The sequence below is a fragment of the Physeter macrocephalus genome, chromosome 1, assembly GCF_002837175.3.
Source record: "Physeter macrocephalus isolate SW-GA chromosome 1, ASM283717v5, whole genome shotgun sequence".
NCBI classification, from domain to species: Eukaryota; Metazoa; Chordata; class Mammalia; order Artiodactyla; family Physeteridae; genus Physeter; species Physeter macrocephalus.
This window is the reverse complement of record NC_041214.2, coordinates 112,691,010-112,713,690: the sequence shown is the minus strand read 5'-3', so window position 1 is coordinate 112,713,690 and position 22,681 is coordinate 112,691,010. Positions and strand designations below refer to the sequence as shown.

At 41.2% G+C, this 22,681-nt stretch overlaps 1 protein-coding gene across 2 annotated transcripts in view; it reads left to right on the top strand.

The window, feature by feature from the left end:
* The first annotated feature begins 4,765 nt into the window (after positions 1–4,765).
* TMEM45A (transmembrane protein 45A) overlaps positions 4,766–22,681 on the top strand; it is a 92,304-nt gene continuing 74,388 nt past the window's right edge. For both annotated transcript variants that reach the window (XM_024120362.3, XM_024120364.3), the window contains exon 1: positions 4,766–5,091. The gene's annotated coding sequence lies outside the window, so the exon portion shown is untranslated. The remainder of the gene's footprint in view (positions 5,092–22,681) is intronic.

The following is a 22,681-nucleotide window of genomic DNA, read 5'->3' as shown; positions in this document are numbered from 1 at the left end:
ATATGTATTTGTCTTTCTCTTCCGGACTTACTTCGCTTAGTAATGTAATCTCTTGGTCCATTCATGTAGCTGTAAATGGCATTATTTCATTCTTTTTAATGGCTGAGTAATATTCCATTGTACATATGTACCACATCTTATTTATTCATTCATCTGTCAATGGACATTTAGGTTGTTTCCATGTCTTGGGTATTGTAAATAGTGCTGCTCTGAACATAGGAGTGCATGTGTCTTTTTGGATTAGAGTTTAATTATAATTATATTATATAATTATCATATTATGTAAGTATATAATTATATTTATATATACTTATATAATATAATATAATAATTTAACTATTATATTATATAATTATAAGTACAATTATAATTATATTTAATTTAATTATAATTATAACCAGGAGTGGGGTTGCTGGATCATATGGCAGCTCTATTTTTAGTTTTTTGAGGAATCTCCATACTGGTTTCTTTTTTGTTTGTTTGTTTTTGGTTTTTTTATTTTTTTGGCCATGCCGTGCAGCTTGTGGGATCCTGGTTCCCTGACCAGGGATTGAACCCAGGCCCTGGCAGCGAAAGCGCCAAGTCCTAACCACTGAACTACCAGGGAATTTCCCTGTTTTCCATAGTGACTGCATGCACCAATTTACATTCCCACCGACAGTGTGAGAGAGTTCCCTTTTTCCACACCCTCTCCATCATTTATTATTTGTAGACTTTTTAGTGATGGCTATTCTTACTGGTGTGAGGTGGTACCTCACTGTGGTTTTCATTTGCATTTCTCTAATAATTAGCGATGATGAGCATCTTTTCGTGTGCCTATTGGCCATCTTTATTCCTGACCACTGATTTAAAACTGACTTGAATGCCTTTGAGGATCAAGGTGGAGTCACTGATCACTTCTTCTAAAGTAAGGGGTAAAATTTGCACCATCTTTTCTAATTGGATAACTCCCATTTTAGGGAAAAATGTTAGTAATTAGTCATTTATACCTAGGGGAAGCGTCTCGAAGTAGGATAGGTAGTCTTGTTTTTGAGAGATGTACATGGTCTACAAGTAACACGATTGGCTTGGTGGTGTTTGGTTAAACACTTGTATGTCTCTTATGAGCATTCTTAAGAAGCAAGTCACTGTGTTTTGGAGACAGAGGCAAGTTAATGCCTGGCTTCCTGTTCAAGAAGTACAGTCTTGGGGATGCACATAGTGTCCTTGGAAAGATCAGGGTTGTTGACAGCTGTTGGGACTGCTCAGGGGAGTCTGCCTTTTTAAGTAAAATTTTTATTTTGAGATAGTTATAGATGCATATACAGCTGTAAGAAATAATACAGAGAGACCTGTACTGTTTAACCAGTTTCCCCCAGTGGTAACATTTTGCATTATTATTTGCAAATATATTATAGTACAATATCCCAGCTTTATCCCATGGATACAGTCAAACTGCAGAACTCTTCCAACACCACAAGGATCCTCTATTTTGCCCTTTTATAGTCACACTCATTTCCCCTCCACCCCACCATCTCCTTAACCCCTGGCAATCACTAATATGTTTTCCATTTCCATAATTTTGTCATTTCAAGGATGTTATATAAATAGAATCACAAATTATGTATGAAAGGCATCTAGTTTTTCACATTAAGTATAATGCTAGCTGTGGGTTTTTTGTACCTGCTCTTGTGGAAGTTCTCTTCTCTTTTTCTATTTTTCTGAGCATTTTTATGATGCTGAATTTTGTTGAATGTGCTTATTCTATGTTGATTGATATGTTTGTGTTTTTTCTTTAGTTTGTTAATGTCATGGATTATATTGATTGATTTTTGAATATTAAACAAGGACTGCATCCCTGGGGAAAAAACCCCACTTGCTCATGGTGTATAATGATTTTTATATATTGCTGAATTCTATTTGCTGATATTTTTGCACCTATATTCATAAGGGATATTGGTTTGTAGTTTTCTTTTTTATTCTGTGTTTCTCTGGTTTTGCATCAGAGAAATACTGTCTTCACAAAGTCAGTTGGAAAGTGTGCTCTCCTATTTTCTGGAAGAGATTATGTAGAATTGGTGTTAATTCTTCCTTAAACGTTTGGTAGAGCTCTCCAGTGAAACCATCTGGGCCTGGAAATTTCTTTTTTGGGAGTATTTGAATTAAATTTCCTTAATAGTTACAGGGCTATTCAAATTATTTATTTCCTATTGGGTGAGTTGTGGTAATTTGTGTTTTTCAAGGAACTTGTCCCTTTCATTTAAGTCAAATTTATGTGTGTAGAGTTGTTTGGAGTATTCCCTTACTTTCTTTTTGATGCCTGCAAGTTCTATAATGAGATCCCTTGTTTTGTACCTGACACTGGTAATTGGTGTGTTCTCTCTTTACTTTGTCAGTCATGCTAGCAGTTTTTCTATTATATTGATCTTTTCAAAGATCAGTATAATTTGTTTTCACCTTATTATAGCAAGGGTGGAAGTATAGGACCCCATTTGGCCTTTGCTGATGTGGATGTGGGGGAAGCCACAGTTTCTTCTGGGGAGTTTGGCTGGAGCATAGCCATTACTGTCTAAACTTATTTTGTCTTTCTAGGCTCCTGCTTCCTGGTTTTTTGGCTAACAACAAAAGACAACAGGCTTTTGCTGGGTTCCAAGTCTGGATCAATGAGACAAAGAGAAAATCCAGGGAACTCACCATCATGGCATTCCTTGGGTCTCTAGATTCCTAGCCCATCTGCCTCTTCTTTCAAACTTTCAGAGTCTTCTTATGTTTGTTTATATGTAAAGTCAGGATTTTTGGTGGTATTATACTAGCAGGAGAAACAGGGAAAATTATATCTACTCCATATTCTTTTTTTAAATTTTTACTCCATATTCTTGAAAGCAGAAGTCTCCAGAAATCTTTTTTTAGTAGATTTTTGAGGAAGCAGTTCCAATGGTCAACAATATCAGATATTTGTCAATGGTAATGAGTGTAGAAGGTTGATCACATACCTTGACTATCAGCCCATTGTTGAGTAACTTTTGGGTTAAAAGTGTACCATTATCAGATTACGGATGTTCCAGAAAGCCAAACTCGTGATTAATTTCAAGGGCCAAAACTTCCTTTTGTGGGTTTCCTTGACTGCTAGAGGATTTGAGTGTTGTGAATCCACTCACGTATTTTTTTACTTGGTGAGTGAGGCTCTGAATTTTTGGAGGGATTGTGGAGGTGAGATGACATGGCATTCAGGTCTATAGAGACTGAAGTGTCTGACTAGCCCATTGTGGCAGACAGACTCTAAGGCGGACCCCCATAACCTCCACCTCCTGGTTTTCAGAAACTGCAGGAGAATGAGACTAGAATCTAGGAGGCAAGGGCAGCTGCTAGCTGACATCTAGAAAGAAACTGGGGACACAGACCTACAGCTGCAAAGAAATGAATCCTGCCAACAACCTGAGGGAGCTTGGAAGTAGATTCTTCCCCCTTCCAGCCTCCAGATGAGAATGCATCCTGACAGACACTGTGAGTGCAGCCTTGTGAGACCCTGAGCAGAGGATCCAGTTAAGCCATGCCTGGACTTCTGACCCTTAGAAACTGCAATAGTAAATGTGTGGTGTTTCAAGCTACTACATTTGTGGTAATCTGTTACATAGCAATAGATAACAAATAGACCGACCAAGAGGACATTATCTATGAAGTGAAAGAAAGTTTTGGACATCAGAATGTAGAGGCACTCACAATAAACTCTGACTCACCTATTCCTGGCAAAGGGCAGGTACGTTTATGTACCCATGTTGCGAACAAATATTGGAAACCTCAGTGGCATGCTGGGAGAGGCTGCTCTGTGTCTTGGTAACCTCATCTGAAAGTGGAGATAATTTTAATATGTACTTCATAAGGTGGTTGTAAGTATAGGGGCTGGCCCAGTTCATGGTATGTGGCTCAATGAAGGTAGCTCTTGCCGTCTTAATGTTTCAATGAGCTCACATTTCTGTCAACACCCTCAAATTATAATGGTGATTGATTTGCAGACACTCTCCCAACTAATCAATATTTCAAAGGTTTCCCCAGGATCAAAGCATCGTTTGGTCTACATTCTCACAGAACAAAGCAACATTTCTCGTTTTCCTACAGCCACCACCCAACAAAAATTCCAAACAAACCAAGCCTTCCAAGTCACTCCTGTAATCAGCCCTGGGCTTCTCTGCAGAAAGAACAACTTTTCTAGTTAATGAGGACTTAGGTGAAGGGTTCATTAAGTTTTTTCTTCCAACAAAAGAATACTGTCCCCATGAAACAGGCTCTTGAATTTCATTATTCGCTCCCTGGATAAAGAGGGGAGACTGAAGTTCTAAGATATGGCCAGAAGGCCCTTTGGGGGCGTCGGCATCCCTGAGCCCCAGTCCCTTTAACTTGGAAATGCTGGGGATCTAAGCCAGCGCGGGGCGCGTATTAATTTCATCCCATGAACAGATTGAAATCATCCTGTTTAAACAAACCAGCCTAACTGCCGGAAAGGATCGGTATAACAGGGACCAGGACAGGGGCAAGCCCTGGGTGCGGAGGACCTCTCTCCGGCCGGGCCCCTCCCACGCCCGCAGCGGCCGCCGAGTGCCACATCAGCGCCCGGGCTGCACTTCCATGTTCCTCTTGAGGATGGAGCGAGCTGGCCCGGCGGGCGGGGGGAGGGCCCGAGGACCTAGGGAGTGGCGGGCCGGCCGGCCAATAGGCGGCAAGCGAGGAGCCCCGGAGACCAATGAGCTGGAGCTTTTGCTAGCCGTGGCCGCCGAGGCTCGTGCCCCGCCGGGGAACCAGATGAGGCACATCTGGACAGCTGCGCTGAGTAACTGTGCGGCCCCTTCGCGGGCCCGACGTCAGCTGAGCACGTCCCCCACGTCCTCTCCTTTCAGCCACTTATTTATTCACTTTTCCAAAGAAGCAACCAGGAATCCAAGTTTAAAACTTTTTTCGCCCTAATGCGAGACGGGGCCAGATCCCATCCAACACACAGTTTAACTTTCATGGGGCTCTGGGATCAAAAGGACAGAAACAGCAACAGCAAAAGCCCAGCCGCTGTCTGATTTAAAGCTGGCAAGGTGGGAAAAATAGCGTTGAGTAAGACCGAGTTGGGTAAGTTTTGGGTACGTGCTGGATATCTTATTTCTCCCGCTGTGATCTCTACCCTGCGTCTTTTTGCTGTTCTCACTAAGCCTTCTCCTCATCAGGGAGAGAAAAATATCGCTTGCTGCCACAAACTGCACAGAACCTCGTTTCCTTTTCTTCTGCTTTGCTAACATTTTAATGTAATTTAATTAAATTTAATTTTGGGGTCATCTGTATGCTATTTAAAAATTTCCTGGGAACAGAAATTTAACTGTTATCCTGTAAAAAGCCTCTCCTAACTTCAAAGTTGAATCTATTGATACATTTATTTTTCTATTTTCTTTCTGTGAGAACAGAGTATATATTTGTAAAGCCGGAATTTTTATCCATCCTCCCTCCCTGTTTTTTTTTAAAAGTATTTATTTATTTATTTGGTTGCGCTGGGTCTTCATTTCGGAAGGCTGGCTCCTTAGTTGCGGCATGCAAACTCTTAGTTGCAGCATGAAAACTCTTAGTTATGAAATGCATGTGGGATCTAGTTCCCTGAGCAGGGATCGAACCCGGGCCCCCTGCATTTGGAGCACGGGGTCTTAACCACTGCACTACCACGGAAGTCCCCCCCTGCTTCATCAGAAGATTGAAAAGTTATCTGGCTTATTCAGAATTAACAAAACTTTTGCTTCCTTTAATGGAATATTTAATATTAAATTATTTAAATCCTGAATTATATAGGTAATTACTGTTTCACTTACATGTGAATGTAGCTGAATGTCTTTTCAATATTCTCCTAAACGTAGTGGTAGGTCCAAATTCCTTGATGATTGTTAAAAAAACACACTAAACGTGATAGACCACTGTGTGCGTCAATAAGCTTATAATTATATTATTACTCCCATAATTCTATCAGAGTAATATTCAGAGTGCTGTTAGATGTTTGTGCTTGCACATAATTCTGGTATATATTTCAGGACTTTAAAATGTAAATGATGGCAAATATTGAGCTAGGTGAATGGCCAGAGGCCCATTCCATCCCAAACATCTATAATTGTCTCTGTTTAAGCAATGTTTTAGATTTGAGACTTTATCATATGTTATTTACTCTTGTAGCAGTTGTGGCCAGAACTGATCTTTAATTTTTGACTTAGAAAGCAGTAGGTGCCATAATTGCAAATTGCAAAGTGTGTTTTTGATTCAGAAAGGCATTGCACACTGTGAGTGGAAGAGTTGAAGTGGTTTTCAGGAATGTAGGGTTAGAAGGAACAGTGTTGCAGAGAATCAATATAAAGAGCCAGCTGGCCTGGTTCAATTCAAAACCCTGCCGTTTGACCTTGGGCAGGTTACTCAGCCCATCATACCTCAGTTCCCTCCTTTGTACATGGCGATAATAGCACCTATCTCATGGGATTGTCTTGAAAACTAGGTGAGTTAACACGTGTTAAACCCTTGGTTTTGGCACAGAGTTAGTCTTTGCTGTGGTGCACACTCTTCATTGCCGTCCTTTTCGGCTTCCCCTGCTGCACTTGTTTTCCCAGCCACCATTTTGACTTCTACACAAGCAACTAGTGTTTACTGAGTGCAGACCCCTTGTTAATGGGGCATTGTATATGGCTGTAAAGGAGAGAGAGTCTGGAGAGGGGAGTGAGGTAGAATTTATCAAGTGCCTTAGAAAGACCTAGAGGGTTCTGGGAAAGAGGACTTCTTCTCGTAGGATGGTTTCAGGGAAGGGTTGGCATTTCTGGAAAAGGATTTTGCCAAATGGCTTTGTTTGAGGGGAAAGGGATCATAGAACAGAAGGTGGCAGGCACTCCAGGAGGAAGGGAAACCGTGGGCAAAAAAGCACTGAGGCTGGAAAGTGTGAATTTCTCCTGGGGGGATGTTGGGTTGTGATACGGGATAATCTGTGAGAGCTTAGTAGGTGGAAAGGTTGGAAAAGTGGGAGAGGTAGGAGAGGACGGCATGGAGAGCCTCTCTGTGGGGAAGGAGAGGCTTGGGAGGTAAGATTGGTAGGGGATCACAAGCTGAACTTGCAGCAGTTACATAGTTGGAGGTGTTTCTGGAATGATCCATCTCTCAGTTTCTCCCCCTTGCCCAGCATACCCCTCCTGATCTGCTCCACTGCTTCAGTGACCCCCACCTCAGGGCCTTGCAGGACTGATCAGTGAGTCTCAACTCCACTTTTTTTTTTTTTTTTTTTTTTGGCGGTATGCGGTCCTCTCACCGTTGCAGCCTCTCCCGCCGGGAGCACAGGCTCCGGACGTGCAGGCCCAGCGGCCATGGCTCACGGGCCAAGCCGCTCCGCGGCATGTGGTATCCGCCCGGACCGGGGCACTAACCCGCACCCCCTGCATCAGCAGGCGGACTCCTAACCACTGCGCCACGAGGGAAGCCCTCAGCTCCACTTTTTGGACTCACTCTGTGGTGGCTGTCTTGGAGCTCTGCTGAAGTGGTCTGGCATCCTGGACTATTACCCAGGCTACATTTCAGAAACAGGTCATGCCCTAAAGTCTTTCACATGGATGTGATCGTTGCACCTGCACCCCTCCCCAACCCCTACACACACACACAGTGTGTGCCAAAAAGCCCTTTTTCATGCTGCTCAGAGAATCGAGCATTCACATGCTAATACTTATAACTTTAGGATGCACGAGTATTAAAGTAGATGAGATCTGTAATATGCACCTAAGTGACAAGTCAGTTTGGAGAGCTCTGCTTTCTCTTCCTCGAGAGCACTGTGTTGTGTCAGAGAGAGCCTGAGTCTGGCCCTGATGCTGCCGTGGACCACCTGCGTGTCCTTCGGCAAGACATTGAGCCATTATGGCCCCCTCTGTGCCATCATCTGTAAAATGATCTCTAAGATCCCTCTTCCGTTGGATGATCTTTTATTCTTTTCCCTGGGACAGTCTGTTGCTTCTAGAAGGCTATTTGATCCATCTATGAGTAATGGATTTTCTGAACACTTAACATATGACAGACATTGTTCTGAGTGCTTTAGCTGCCTTAACTCATGTAAGCCTCTCAGTAATCCTGTGAGGGTTGGTACCTATTAGTTGAGGTGACAGAGGCACGGGTGGATTAAGAAACTTGCCCAAGGTCACACTGTACAAATGACAGATGCAGACCCAGAAGGTGTTAACTCCAGAGCCCAAGCCTTCACCACTAGTCTATGCTGCCTTGGGTGTAATACAGCAGGTCTGCTCTTCTTGTTTGTGATGGTGGTAGTCAAGAAGTCCATGGAAGGAGGATCACTGGAGGGGGAGGGGACCATTTGGAGGAGTGGGGTTGGTAAAAATTCCCTGCAGGGACCAGAATACCAACATGAGTCTTGTCTATGGGATGCGTTGCACATGCAGACAGGAGATGTGTTACTTGTTTACTAGATGGAGCTCATTACAGATAGTCATTCTGTCTTTTCATCTTGATTGAACAGAACCACCATAGACCCTGGACTTATGGTAGACATTCAGTAATGTCAGTTGAATGACTGTATCCTTTGAAAAACTGGAACAGTGTGTATAAGTGTCAAAAGTAATGGTTTCCCCTTTATGTACCTGCCTTCTTTCCATTTTACTACTTTCTCCAGAGGTAACCTTTGCTAATAGTTTGGTCTGTATCCTTCCAGTCCTTCTCCAAGAATCTACTCACAGGTGTAGATCTAAACATAAATATAATTTAAAAATATAAATGGAACCACAGTAGTTTTATTAAAAAATATAGAGAAACTATGAAATGTTCCAAGGCTTGTGGAAGAATGGGGCAGATGCCAGGTACACTTTCTATTCCTATTTCTTGGGCAGCCTGGTTTTTTGTCTTATTTCTGGAGATGCTGTGGTCTTGGGATAAGAATGTCTCATGGTGAAGGTTAATGTAGGACTATTTTAGGTGTCTTATTATTAGTCATACCCAGTCTGGATTCGATATTTTTTGGGGAATTCATTCTTAAAAATTTTAATATGTTTAATCAACTTTAAAATATTACTTGGAAAACAGTTTAATTTGCTTTCTATCTCATTACCTTAATGTAGTCACTCTTTTCAGTATAGCACACTGACTGAGCACATGGGTTTTGGAGTCAGATGCAGGGTTTCAACCCTAGATTTGCTTCTTACTAGTGTGCCTTGAGCAAGTCACTTTCTCTAGGAGGCTTTATTATTTATAAAATGGGAATATCAAAGGCATTAAATGAGAAAATCAATATAAGGCATTTAGCATGGTGTCTGCGTCATAGTAAAGCCTACACACGTAAGCAATTCATTTTTTTTACTGTGGTAAAATAAACATAACATAAAATTGGGCATTATAGGGCTTCCCTGGTGGCGCAGTGGTTGAGAGTCCGCCTGCCTATGCAGGGGAGACGGGTTCGTGCCCCGGTCTGGGAAGATCCCACATGCCGCGGAGCGGCTAGGCCCGTGAGCCATGGTCGCTGAGCCTGCGCGTCCAGAGCCTGTGCTCCGCAATGGGAGAGGCCACAACAGTGAGAGGCCCGTGTACTGCAAAAAAAAAAAAAAAAAAAAAAAAAAAAAATTTGGCATTATAACCATTTCTAAGTGTATAGTTCAGTGACATCAAGTACATTCACATTATGGTGCAACCAGAACTTTAAAAAAATTTAATTATTAATTAGTTTGGCTACCTTGGGTCTTCGTTGCTGCGCATGGGCTTTCTCTAGTTGTGGCGAGCGGGGGCTACTCTTCCTTGCGGTGCACAGGCTTCTCATTTCAGTGGCTACTCTTGTTGCGGAGCTCGGGCTCTAGGCGCGTGGGCTTAGTTGTGGCTTGCGGGCTCTAGAGCGCAGGCTCAGTAGTTGTGGCGCACCGCTTAGTTGCTCCGCGGCATGTGGGATCTTCCTGGACCAGGGCTCGAATCCGTGTCCCCTGCGTTGGCAGGCGGATTCTTAACTATTGAGCTACCAGGGAAGCCCTGCACCATTTTATATTCTCATCAGCAATGCACAAGGATTCCGATTTCTCTACATCCTTGATAACACTTGTTGTTCTGGTTTTTTTTTGTTTGTTTGTTTTTTAATAACAGCCATCCTCATGGATATGAAGTGATATCTTATTGTGTTTTTGATTTGTGTTTTTGATTAGTGATGTTAAGCACCCTTTCAGCACCCTTTCATGTGCTTGTTGACCATTTGTATATCTTCTTTGGAGAAATGTCTATTTAAGTTCTTTGCTCATTTTTAAGTCAGGTTTTGTTTTGTTATTGAGTTGTAGGTGTTCTTTATATATTCTTGATGTTATCTATTTATTGGGTATATGGTTTGCAGATATTTTCTCCCATTCCCTGGGATGCCTTTTCACTCTGTTGGTATTGTCCTTTGATGTAGTCCGATTAATATATTTTTTCTTTTGTTGCCTGTGCTTTTGGTGTCATATCCAAGAATCACTGCCAAATCAAGTGTCATGAAGATTTTCTTCTGTGTTTTCTTCTAAGAGATTTACAGTTTTAGTTCTGATGTTTGGGTCTTTGATACATTTTGAATTAATTTTTGTATATGATGGAGGTAAGGGTCCAACTTTATTGTTTTGTATGTGGATATCTAAGCAATTCACTTATTAATCATTATAATATTCTTCTCTATATAAACACCATTAGAATACATATAGACATAGTATTAAAATATTGATTCATTCTTGACTTATTTTTAAAACTATGTCTAAAGTGCTAATTTTTTCCTCATAGAATTACTCAAAATTTCTACTTCTTATAACTTTTACTCTCTCCAAGAAAGAAAGATTTTTTCCTATGGTTAAAGGGCATTGATTGCTGATAGCTTTCCTTCCTCTCTTTCCACCTTCCTCCCTCACTCTCTCTCTTCCTCTCTCTCTCTTTCCTTCCTTCCTTCCTTCCTTCCTTCCTTCCTTCCTTTCTTCTTTCTTTCTTTCTTTCTTTCTTTCTTCCTAGAGTCAAAAGTAATGTTTTCCCCTTTTTCTTACCTGCTTTCTTCCCATCCTGCTACTGTCCCTGAGATACCTTTGTTAGTAGTTTGGCCTGTATCCTTCTAGAACTTCTCCAAGAATCCACTCACAGGTATAGATCTAAACATAAATATAATTTTAAAATATAAATGAGACCATATTATATTAATTGTTCTGCCTTTGTTTTTTGTTTTTTTTTTAGCTCCACACATACATAAGCATATACATGTATAATATACCAATCTCAACCTGTTAGCTGAGAGGTATAGATTTTTGTGGCATATTTTGTCATGGAGAACAGTAGGTGAAGCTCAAATGGAAGAATGTTCTTTTTCTATAGAAGACCAAGCCACTTAAAGTAAGAGTGGCATTGGGCTAAGCTTCTCAAATCAGACTGTTTGCACTGTTCCTTGTGGCCTCATTCCCATGAAAACTCACTTCTTTAAGCTGAAAGGTGAACTCTTTCTCACCAAATTATGTAGAGCTCCCATTAACTTCACTTTTTTCAGAGCCAAAATTCCCTCATGGCTGTGTTATTTCCTGGTAGGAACTTAGGTGTTTAGGAGGCATTTGAATTCCCTCCTAATGACCTGAAATCCTACTTAGTCTGTTTTCTGACTTGAATCAACAACTAGGTGGCCAAATAGACCCAGTTTCTTGTGTAGAGACACTGTGTTTATCTCTGGCCCAGAGTCTACCACCAAATACATTTTCAGTAAAAAGTATTATATTTCATTTGTCATAAATTTAATAGAAGAAAAAGAAACCAAAGTGAAATATAAGGGAGTTTTGAACTTTGGGTAAGTATTTCTTCAGAAAAAGATGTTTTAGTTCCTAACATATTCTTCTACAGACAAAACAATAGATTAAAATATCAAAATATTGGGATTAATAACTACTCTCATAAAATTCAAATGGCATCCTTCATATCCAAGTAGCCCTATATTAAATTACTATCCTTACACTTTAAAAAAGTAAAGTTCTGAATTTCACTTTGATATGTCTAGGTATGGATCTTAAAAAAAATTTGTTTTAACATCCTGTTTTCTCTTGATATGTCCTTTCCATTTGAAAACCCAAGTCTTTCTTTAGCTCAAAGAGTTTTTCTCCAATTATATGATTCTTGCTTCCTCTCTCTGTAAGCCAGGAATAATTCAGACTAATGATTGTCAAAAACTCTTAAAGGAAGAGAAGAAAAGCCAAAATAGAGAGAGGTATGGTAGTTAGGAGCACATTTAGGACAGTTTTAGGGACACTGTATGTTTAATAAATAAGGAAAATTTAATAACATTAAAAATGTTAGTGAAGAAGAAAAAATCATGAAAAATACTCACACCAAAATCATGTCACAGCTGAACCTTGGGGATAAAGGTCCGAGGAAGAGAGAATAATAAGGGGGAGAGAGAAGGTTGTGTTGAGGAAGAATGGGGGAACTGGGGTCAGAGACCTAGATGCTCCTTACCTTTAAGCCGGCAGGAAGGAGAACTGAACCCCAGCTTCTCCATCGCTGGTGTTGCTTTTCCTCCTCCTGCTCTGCCTTCGGTTTGTATGCACTAAGGGCATGAAGACAGACTGTGGAAGAGCATGGTGATCTTGTTTTTTGTCTTGCTGCTTGTGTGACTTTTCGGACAGGTTGTTTCCACTGTGGGGAGAAGAGAGATAAATCAATACCTCATCCTCCTGGGGCAAGTTGGGAACCTCTGTATGGACACTAAGCCTCATTTTCCTCATCAGAAAATCAGGCCTGTCTCTCCCTACTTCTAAGAGAGGAGTCATGAAGTACTGTATGTGATAGGGTTTTGTGAACTTTAATGTGCTCCACGGAGGATAGAGATTACGTAACCGTCATCATGCTTTAAAACTCTTTCTTCCCAGAAAAATACACAAACAACTAATGGCTGAGTGATCATTTATGAGGTGTCAGCCTCTTCTCGGGGTTCTTCTCATTTTATCTTCATGGACACCTTATGGGGTAGAGGCTCTTATTATTCCCATTTTATAGATGAGGTAACCGAGGCCCAGAGAGGTTAAGTAACTCTTCCAAGATCACACAGTGATGAAATCAGGACTTAAACATAGGATAACCTCATTCCAGTGTCTGAACGCTTAACATTTATGCCATGTGTAATACACTCAGGAGTGAAGCAACTGCTGTTGATGGCTACTTTTCAGAGGGTTGGTGAGTAGTCGAGTCTAGTGCTGGTTAGCAGAGGTAGAGGTCTTGCTGTGTGCACCAAATTCCTTGTCCTGATCTGCCAGATTCCTCTTACCACCCTTTGTAATCCTGGGAGGGTGAACACTTTGCATCCTCTGTGCCTGATACGCCCTAGTTCCAGCACCCATCACCCCTGGCCTGAATTACTGCCACAGTGTATTAAACTATCTGTGGTAAAGGATCAGTTTGGTTTTGGTTTTATTTTTTTTCCCTCGGTCCAGTGAAGCTTGACATTTTGTAAAAATATAAAAACTCCTATTTGGATGTTGCAGCAATGTCATATTACTCTAAAATGTTTTAAAGTTTCTAAACGTTTACTGTCAGTTTCCGTGCTTATCTTGTTGCAGATGGTAAACAGTTTGCTTACTAGCGTTGGTCCACAGACTATGGCTTCACTAGCATTGTCCTAGGGTTCTCCTTGCTTTCACACTTGCCCCCTGTAAAGCAACCAGGATGTGCCACAAAGCAACCAGGATGATTCTTTAAAAATACACATAAGGTCCCATCATTCCCCTGCTTAAACCCTCCAATGGCTTCCCACTACATTTAACATAAAGTCCAGATATTTACCATGGGCTGAAAGGTAATCTGGCTCTGCCTACATTCTCCCATCTCCATCTCCGCCTTGCCCACTCTTCCCCCAATGCTAATGAAATGTAGTCAGACTTTGGATAAAAAAAGTAGGTTCAGGTAGAGAACACATAATGATTTGAGATGTGAGATACACTTTGTTTTGTTCTTTCGTCTACAAGCTCAAGCTTGCACTGCTGCTTCCCTCACTTCCTCCAGGAGCGAGAACTTTGCCACTAGCTTCAAAATGAGTGAGATGGCCAATACCAAGTCCCAGAGAAGACTTGTGAGGAACTCTGCTTGAGTAATGTAACCTACTGCTCCTCTGGTAGACTCAGCCTCATGATATCCATATTCTGTTCACACCTTATACAAGCATGTTAGGCTGTTTGCTTCCTTCCTCAGAAAATGGGACTGATATGAGTCAGGATGGTACAGGGGTCATTCCAATTGCTCTTGAGATTGGAGAATAAAAGATTGATAGTGTGATTGTTGTTACTGTTGATGAAAATTCATTGGTGGGGGGCATGACTTTATTCAGTGAGCTGAGGGGAAGCACACATCCTGGCAAAACAGTTTCCTGGTTGGTTTGACTTTGGCCCTGAACCCTTGCCATCCAGAGGCCCTCTGTGTGGAGGCAGTCAAGATTCTCTCCCCATCTCACCATTGCTTTCCAGTCTCCAGATGGAGCACTACTGTTGCAATGAATGAAGAGGAAACAGTTCCAAAATTGCTCATGTAGCCATGGAGAGTCATAGTTTGTACAGAGCATGCTTTTGTAGCTGAAAGCTATAAAAGCTGGTGTGAACATCATTTCAAGCTGAACTCCCAATATTCTCCTTGCCTTTTTAACCCATTGCCAATTCTAATGATTTCCCAACTTTCAGAAGAGGAATTTTATTGTCTTTTGTTAATGAATTGTCATGGTAATGAAAACAGCTGTCAGATTTTAGTGGCAAGATATTTATATTCAGTAGGTCTGGGGATGTGAAGTAAGAATATTCATTTTATCAAGCATCCCGGGAGATTCTCAGGCAGGTGGCTCAAGGACCTTATTTTGAAAAACACGGGTTAAAGTATTGATAGCATCTTTTCTGTGTAATACTGGTATTGAGTGCTAAGTTGACTGAATTTTTTTTTTTTTTTTTGCGGTACGCGGGCCTCTCCCGTTGTGGAGCCCAGGCTCCGGACGCGCAGGCTCAGCGGCCATGGCTCACGGGCCCAGCCGCTCCGCGGCACGTGGGATCTTCCCGGACTGGGGCACGAACCCATGTCTCCTGCATCGGCAGGCGGACTCTCAACCACTGCGCCACCAGGGAAGCCCCTAGTTGACTGAATTTTAAAGAAGTTCTGTTTTTGCCCAAGATAGAGTAACAGGGCCAGATTTATTCTTTTGCCTGAAATAACCTGAAATAATATCAGATAAAATATATGAAACAATATACGGTTTTTGAAATGCTGGCCATCAGGCAGTGGGAAGGCAACGATTCCCAAGAAATCACAAACAAAAGAGGTGAGTGCTTGAGAATGAACCGATAGCTAGTGGGAAGCAGCCGCATAGCACAGGGAGATCAGCTCAGTGCTTTGTGACCACCTAGAGGGGTGGGATAGGGAGGGTGGGAGGGAGGGAGACGCAAGAGGGAAGAGATATGGGAACATGTATATGTATAACTGATTCACTTTGTTGTAAAGCAGAAACGAACACACCATTGTAAAGCAATTATACTCCAATAAAGATGTTAAAAAAAAAAAAAAGAGGTGAGCGCTCGGACTGCTCCAGCTGGCTGCCAGATAGAGGCTCCAGGCTGAGCCGCAGGTGGAACTCGTACTCCCTGAGTTGAGGAGTTGATGCTAAGAGCCCAGGGAAACCAGGGTGGCTAGAGTTCTCAGGACAGAACTCTAGAACCAAGAGAGCTGCACAGAGAGAGGGCACTGGAGATCTGCAGAAAGGCCCCTCAAGGATTCATCAGAGCAAGTGAGGCAACTACAGGAGGCTGGAGGGAAGGGGGAAGGGGCAAGGGGTGCAAAGATGGGGGAGGGGACAGGGAGAGGGTGGAGAGCAGTGCCCTGCACTCACAGAAGTCCGGGAATATTGCTTAGTCCCTCCAACCAGACTGGAAAACTAATAGTTCACGAAGTATTGGGCAGAACATTCAGGAAGGTCTGGCCTCAGTAATGGGGTATAATTAACCCTACACTGAGCACTGCTCCAGACGTGCCTAACAAATCATAAAAAAGCAATACCCAAAAGGATCAAACTGTCACTTACTCATCCCAGAACAGAGCTCAAGAATATTTCTAGATATTAAAAAATATCCAGCACCCAACAAGGCAAAAATTCACAATGTTTGGCACCATAAAATAGTAAAGCAGTTGTGTTTAAAATGGAAATACACTGTCCTTGACTGTCCTAGAGGTGTATTTCCATACACATTTTTGTACCATTAAAAAGTCAGGGACTTCCCTGGCAGTGCAGTGGTTAAGACTCTGTGCTTCCAATGCAGGGGGGCTCGGGTTCAATCCCTGGTCAGGGAACTAAGATCCCACGTGCCATGTGGTGTGGCCTAAATAAATAAATAAAGTTTCTTATTAAAAAAAAAAAAAAAGGTCAAATAGTCGAGGCCTTCAGAGTAACATTTTGTATATAACAAGCTGGAGTCTGCCAAACCATGGTCTGTGTTGATATTTACCTTGGCTTCTGAGATAGCAGTTCCTCTTTGATGTCTATTATTGTTTTTTGAAATACTTTTCCTGTGTTTGATAACTCCAGCTTCCGCATTGGATTATGGTAAGGTAAACTCAGCCAAGTGCATCATGTATCCATCCCAAGCGTTGGAGCTGGGAGTAGGGGGCAATGAATGGAGGGTGAGGTGGGGCTAATTCTCTGAGGCCAATGGATGACTCAGAATCAAATGCCTTAGAGAGCAGTAAGGGCCAAACCAGGGAGGCCAAGATCTGCTGACAGGTCTAAGGGGTCTAGAACCAGAAGCCTTTGAAATTCAACAGGAGTGTACAGGGATTGAAGTCACCAATGTCGTGTTAGGACTGTGACCAAAGCTGAAGATTCAGACCTCTACTTCACCACCAGCAGTTTGAGGTTGGATCAGAAGAGGTTACTCTGGGGTCATGCAGGAGCTTAATGCTATGGGGGTCCATAATTGAGCTCCAAGCTTTGAGCCTGGGCTGTCTATTCTCTGAGAATTAGATAGTTTTAAATTTGGTCACCAGGTGTGTTTCTCTGATTCATCACTGCCCTGAAGTTCAGCCTGACACCGTATCTTCTGGATATCTCTTCTTAGATGCTTTGCTGCTTGAAAAAACAAGTTTTCTTCAGTTTGGCTGGTGCTAAGCACCTTGCAATCCTCTCCCATTTTGCCGGTGCTGATATATGGCTTTTCTTCATACAACTTATAAATCTCTTGGATGCTGGAAAAGTATATGTTTCTTAAAATGTTGTATCTCAGATCAATTTTGTAGGAAAGCTCCTACTTGAAGATGACAACAAGATACCATTACTATCATTTGATGGAAATGTTACTTTCTTTGAAGATTTGGGACTAAATGGTCAGGCTTTGAAAAAATTGGAAGTCAGTTTGTCTTTCTTTTTTTTTTTAGATTTTTTTTGACGTGGACCATTTTTAAAGTCTTTATTGAATTTGTTACCGTATTGCTTCTGTTTTTTGTTTTGTTTTTTTGGCCGCAAGGCATGTGGGACTTTAGCTCCCCGAGCAAGGATTGAACCCAATCCCCTGCATTGGAAGGTGAAGTCCCAACCACTGGACCGCCAGGGAAGTCCCAAGTTAGTTTGTCTTTTAAAGCAGGGGTCTTAAAGTCATGTTTTCACCTAGAAAAGAGGCTTTTGATCAGAGGTCTTCAAAAACTTTACTTTTATTCCTCATGTTGACTGTACTATGGATTGGGTTACTGCAGCTGGGGTGCAGGGATGCATACTGGTCAGTATTCTCATGGTCACTATGATGGTTCTTGTGGCAGAAACGATTCACTTGCAGTATTCAATAATGATAATAATAACAACAGCAGCAGCAGTGCTAGATGGTAGATGGAATAAGTTTATCACTTTCATTTCCTTCAAATCAGCATTCATTGGAGGAGGTTCTGTTCCTCTCTGGTGTTTTCCAGTGAGAGAGATAGGTATGAAAGAGATAAGAGAGCATGGGTGATGGGACTTCCCTGGTGGTCCAGTGGTAAAGAATCCGCCTTACAATGGAGGGGATATGGGTTCGATCCCCGGTCAGGGAACTAAGATCTCACATGCCACGGGACAGCTAAGCCTGCGCCCCACAACTGCTGAGCCCGCATACTGCAGACTACAGAGCCCATGAGCTCTGGAACCCGAGTGCCACAACTACAGAGCCCACCTGCCCTGGAGCCTGTGCACCACAGCTAGAGAAGACAAAACCTGCTACCACAACTAGAGAGAAGCCCACGCGCCACAATGAAAGATCCTGCATGCCTCAATGAAGATCCCACATGCCGCAACTAAGACCTGACGCAGCGCCCCCCAAAATAAAGTAAATAAATCTTAAAAAAAAAAAAAGGGAGTATGGTTGAGGCTTTCTGCCTTTACCTGATGAGCTTAGGACCACATTCTGTATTCCTGCACATATCTGGGACCTTCAGCCTACCAGGAAAATGCAATCAAGGACAAAGATTATGGTTGCTGGAGAGAAATGCACAGAAAAGCTAGATATAATTTAACGATTGTTAATTGTGGTAGGCAGTGCTGGTTTTGTTTTGGCATTATTTTTAATTATTTCTGCTTGTGTGCTAATGAGTAAGAGAGGGTGGAATGAGTGGATGAAACAACTGAGCCCTGAAAAGCAGTTACATTCTGATTGGTTCTCAGATGGAAGTTTATTTTTGCATGAGAAGAGAATCAGCTTGACAATGGGAAACCCTTGAAGGGGGCAGGAGCCTTTGACTTTGCCTCAGTCTCAGTCCTGCTTCCATCTCCCCACTTTTGTCTCTGCCCTCTACTCTCATTCCTCTTCCCCTCAAACCCACGATGGCCCTTCTGTAGGCAACTTTCTCCTGAACCTCATTTTCCCAGAAATTGCACAGGATTCAGAAGAGGCTATGGTGGGATATTTTCCCTCCTCTTTTCTGTGGATCTTATTTTTTGGATTGGAAATCTAATTTACATGCCACTCTAGAGGTCCGTCTTCAAGATTATTTTTTGAAGTGAAGACAACCCATTTTTTTTTCCTGCCTCGAAAGGAGTTTTTAAAAAGTTAGAAATGGAGAAAGGTCAACTGAGGGGATATTTGGATTTTGAAGTATCCTGACACTAGCATGAAACCAGTTCTTGTGAAAACAAAAGGTTTGGGCTGTCATGAAAACACACCCGCTCCTATACTCAGACAGTACAGTGGTCCTATGTTTTATGGAAAACAGTGTCGACTCTTACACTGAGCACAGTTAAGCCTCTGGATTTTCCTTTTGGTGAAGTATCAGTCACTGATGGTGCTGAATCATGAAGCGCATGGCCAGACTTGGGGATGGAGTATTGTTAATGAGGGAACTTAGGCCTGAAAAAGTAAAATTTCATGAAAAGCTGCAGGAGTATCATCTCTCCTTCATTGTTTGGCACATCATCACTTTACTTTTCCATGTTTTAGTTAACAAATGATATTGAGAAGTATCTTCTCCTTCACCATTTCCAAACCAAAGTCCATCCTTTTGTCTTTTTCCTGAGGGTATGATTTGAGAAGCAATCCATCAGGGACAATTCTGAGTCTATGTTGAATAAAAAAGCAAGAATAAAGGTGAATGATTATTTTTTCCTGGTGTTCTAAGTCATTGGAGAAACGATAAGCAAGTTAGCTTACATCACAGCATCTTACTCTTATAGAAAGGACCATTAGACTAGTGATTGGAGAAAGCAGTGGCATCCTTGGCAGAAAGACTCTGGTTTAAATGAACTTCTCCACTGGCCTTCCTCTGGGCTCACTTCCACATCTAGTCCATCTCATCATTAACCACATTTCTAAAATTAATTTATTAGAGGGACAATTTGGTTCACAGGACGAGTGGATTTTGATTGGGGGTGGTGGTGTGGTAGATGGAAAGGGGAGGACCTGATGATTATTCCACTGAGGGCCTGAACAACAGGAAGATGGAAGGCCAGTTAAGAAGCAGAAAGAGAAAAAAGAAGCAACTGAGCCAATCTTCTAAAATCCTTTGTTGGAAATCTGCTTGAAGACTAATTTACTGCCCTTAGTCATGTGGTTGTGTCATATTTTTTGTAACTAGTTCTTATAAAATCCAACCATTTCCAAGCTGATGACCAAAGAATTCTCTTCCAACTTGTTAGGGTAGAGAGATCTCTTCTTTAACCAAAATTACAGAAAATCTTCTGCCACCAAGCACTCAGATTTCTTACTGGGTCCACCCCTGCAAGATCAATTTTTCCAGATCAATCCAGTTGGTTAGGTTAATTGGGGCCCAGTCAATCTTAAATAAGTAAATACCAATTACAGGGGCAGAAAGCTTTTTTTTTTTTTAAATTGAAGTAAAGTTGATTTACAATGTTGTGTTTGTTTCCGGTGTACAGCAAAGTGATTCAGTTATATATATATATATATATATATATATATATATATATATATATGCACCTATACAGGTATATCTCTATCTCTATCTCTATCTCTATACCTATACAGTAGGACCTTGCTGTTTATCTATTTTATATATAGTAGTTTGTAGTTTGTATCTGCTAATCCCCAATTCCTAATTTATCTCTCCTCTCCCTTTCCCCTTTGGTAACCATAAGTTTGCTTTCTATGTCTGTGAGTCTGTTTCTGTTTTGTAAATAAGTTCGTTTGTGTTATATTTTACATTCCACATATAAGTAATATCATATGGTACTTATCTTTCTTTCTCTGACATTTCTTTTAGTATGATAATTTCTAGGTTCACCCATGTTGTAGCAAATGGCATTATTTCATTCTTTTTTATGGCTGAGTAGTATTCCATTGTGTATATATACCACATCTTCTTTATACATTCATCTGTTGATGGACATTTAGGCTGCTTCCATGATTTAGCTATTGTAAATAGTGCTGCTATGAACATTGGGGTACGTGTATCGTGTTGAACTATAGGTTTTTCCAGATATATGCTCAGAATGGGATTGCAGGATCATGTGGTAACTCTGTTTTTAGTTTTTTAACGGAAGCTTCATACCATTCTCCATAGTGGCTGCACCAATTTACATTCCCATCAACAATGTAGGAGGCTTCCCTTTTCTTCATATCCTCTCCAGCATTAGTATTTGTAGACTTTTAAATGATGGCCATTCTGACCAGCATGAGGTGGTATTTCATTGTAGTTTTGATTTGCATTTCTCTAATAATTAGTGATGTTGAGCATCTTTTCGTGTGCCTATTGGCCATCTGAATGTCTTCTTTGGAGAAATGTCTATTTAGTCTCAGGGGCAGAAAGCTTTTTAATCTCCCATGGGAACAGACACGTTTGTGGAAGTCCAGTTCAGGATTTTATCAGATGGCAGGAATTACTCTTCTCTACAAGTGATACTAGCATAAAGTGACCCTTCATAGAGTCATAGAGATTTCCAGGGCATTCTGCCCAGGATGAATGTTGCCCAAGAGCATCTAATTCCACTGTAGCTTCCCTCCAGGTCTCTCAACAACCAGAAGACAAATTCTTTATCTCAGGGCCAGCTTCATGGTTGTGCCTTGTATAATTGCACAGGGCCCAGTTTTATTTTTTTGAATTTTATTTAATTTATTTTTTTTATACAGCAGGTTCTTATTAGTTATCCATTTTATACATATTAGTGTATATATGTCAATCCCAATCTCCCAATTCATCCCACCACCACCCCTCCCCCCTCCAGTTTCCCCCCTTGGTGTCCATACGTTTGTTCTCTACATCTGTGTCTCTATTTGTGCTCTGCAAACCAGTTCATCTGTACCATTTTTCTAGGTTCCACATATATGTGTTAATATACAATATTTGTTTTTCTCTTTCTGACTTACTTCACTCTGTATGACAGTCTCTAGATCCATCCACGTCTCTACAAATAACCCAATTTCGTTCCTTTTTACGGCTGAGTAATATTCCATTGTATATATGTACCACATCTTCTTTATCCATTTGTTTGTTGATGAGCATTTAGGGTGCTTCCATGACCTGGCTGCAATGAACATTGGGGTGCATGCGTCTTTTTGAATTGTGGTTTTCTCTGAGTATATGCCCAGTAGTGGAATTGCTGGGTCATATGGTAGTACTATTTTTAGTTTTTAAGGAACCTCCATACTGTTCTCCATAGTGGCTGTATCAATTTACATTCCCACCAACAGTGCAAGAGGGTTCCCTTTTCTCCATACCCTCTTCAGCACTTGTTGTTTGTAGATTTTCTGATGATGCCCATTCTGACTGGTATGAGGTGATACCTCATTGTAGTTTTGATTTACATTTCTCTAATAATTAGTGATGTTGAGCAGCTTTTCATGTGCTTCTTGGCCATCTGTATGTCTTCTTTGGAAAAATGTCTATTTAGGTCTTCTACCCAATTTTTGATTGGGTTGTTTGTTTTTTTAATATTGAGCTGCATGAGCTGTTTATATATTTTGGAGCTAAATCCTTTGTCCGTTGATTCATTTGCAAATATTTTCTCCCATTCTGAAGGTTGTCTTTTCGTCTTGTTTGTATTCTTCTTTGCTGTGCAAAACCTTTTAAGTTACATTAGATCCCATTTGTTTATTTTTGTTTTTATTTCCATTACTCTAGGAGGTGGATCAAAAAAGATCTTGCTGTGATTTATGTCAAAGAGTGTTCTTCCTATGTTTTCCTCTAAGAGTTTTATAGTGTCCAGTCTTACATTTAGGTCTCTAATCCATTTTGAGTTTATTTTTGTGTATGGTGT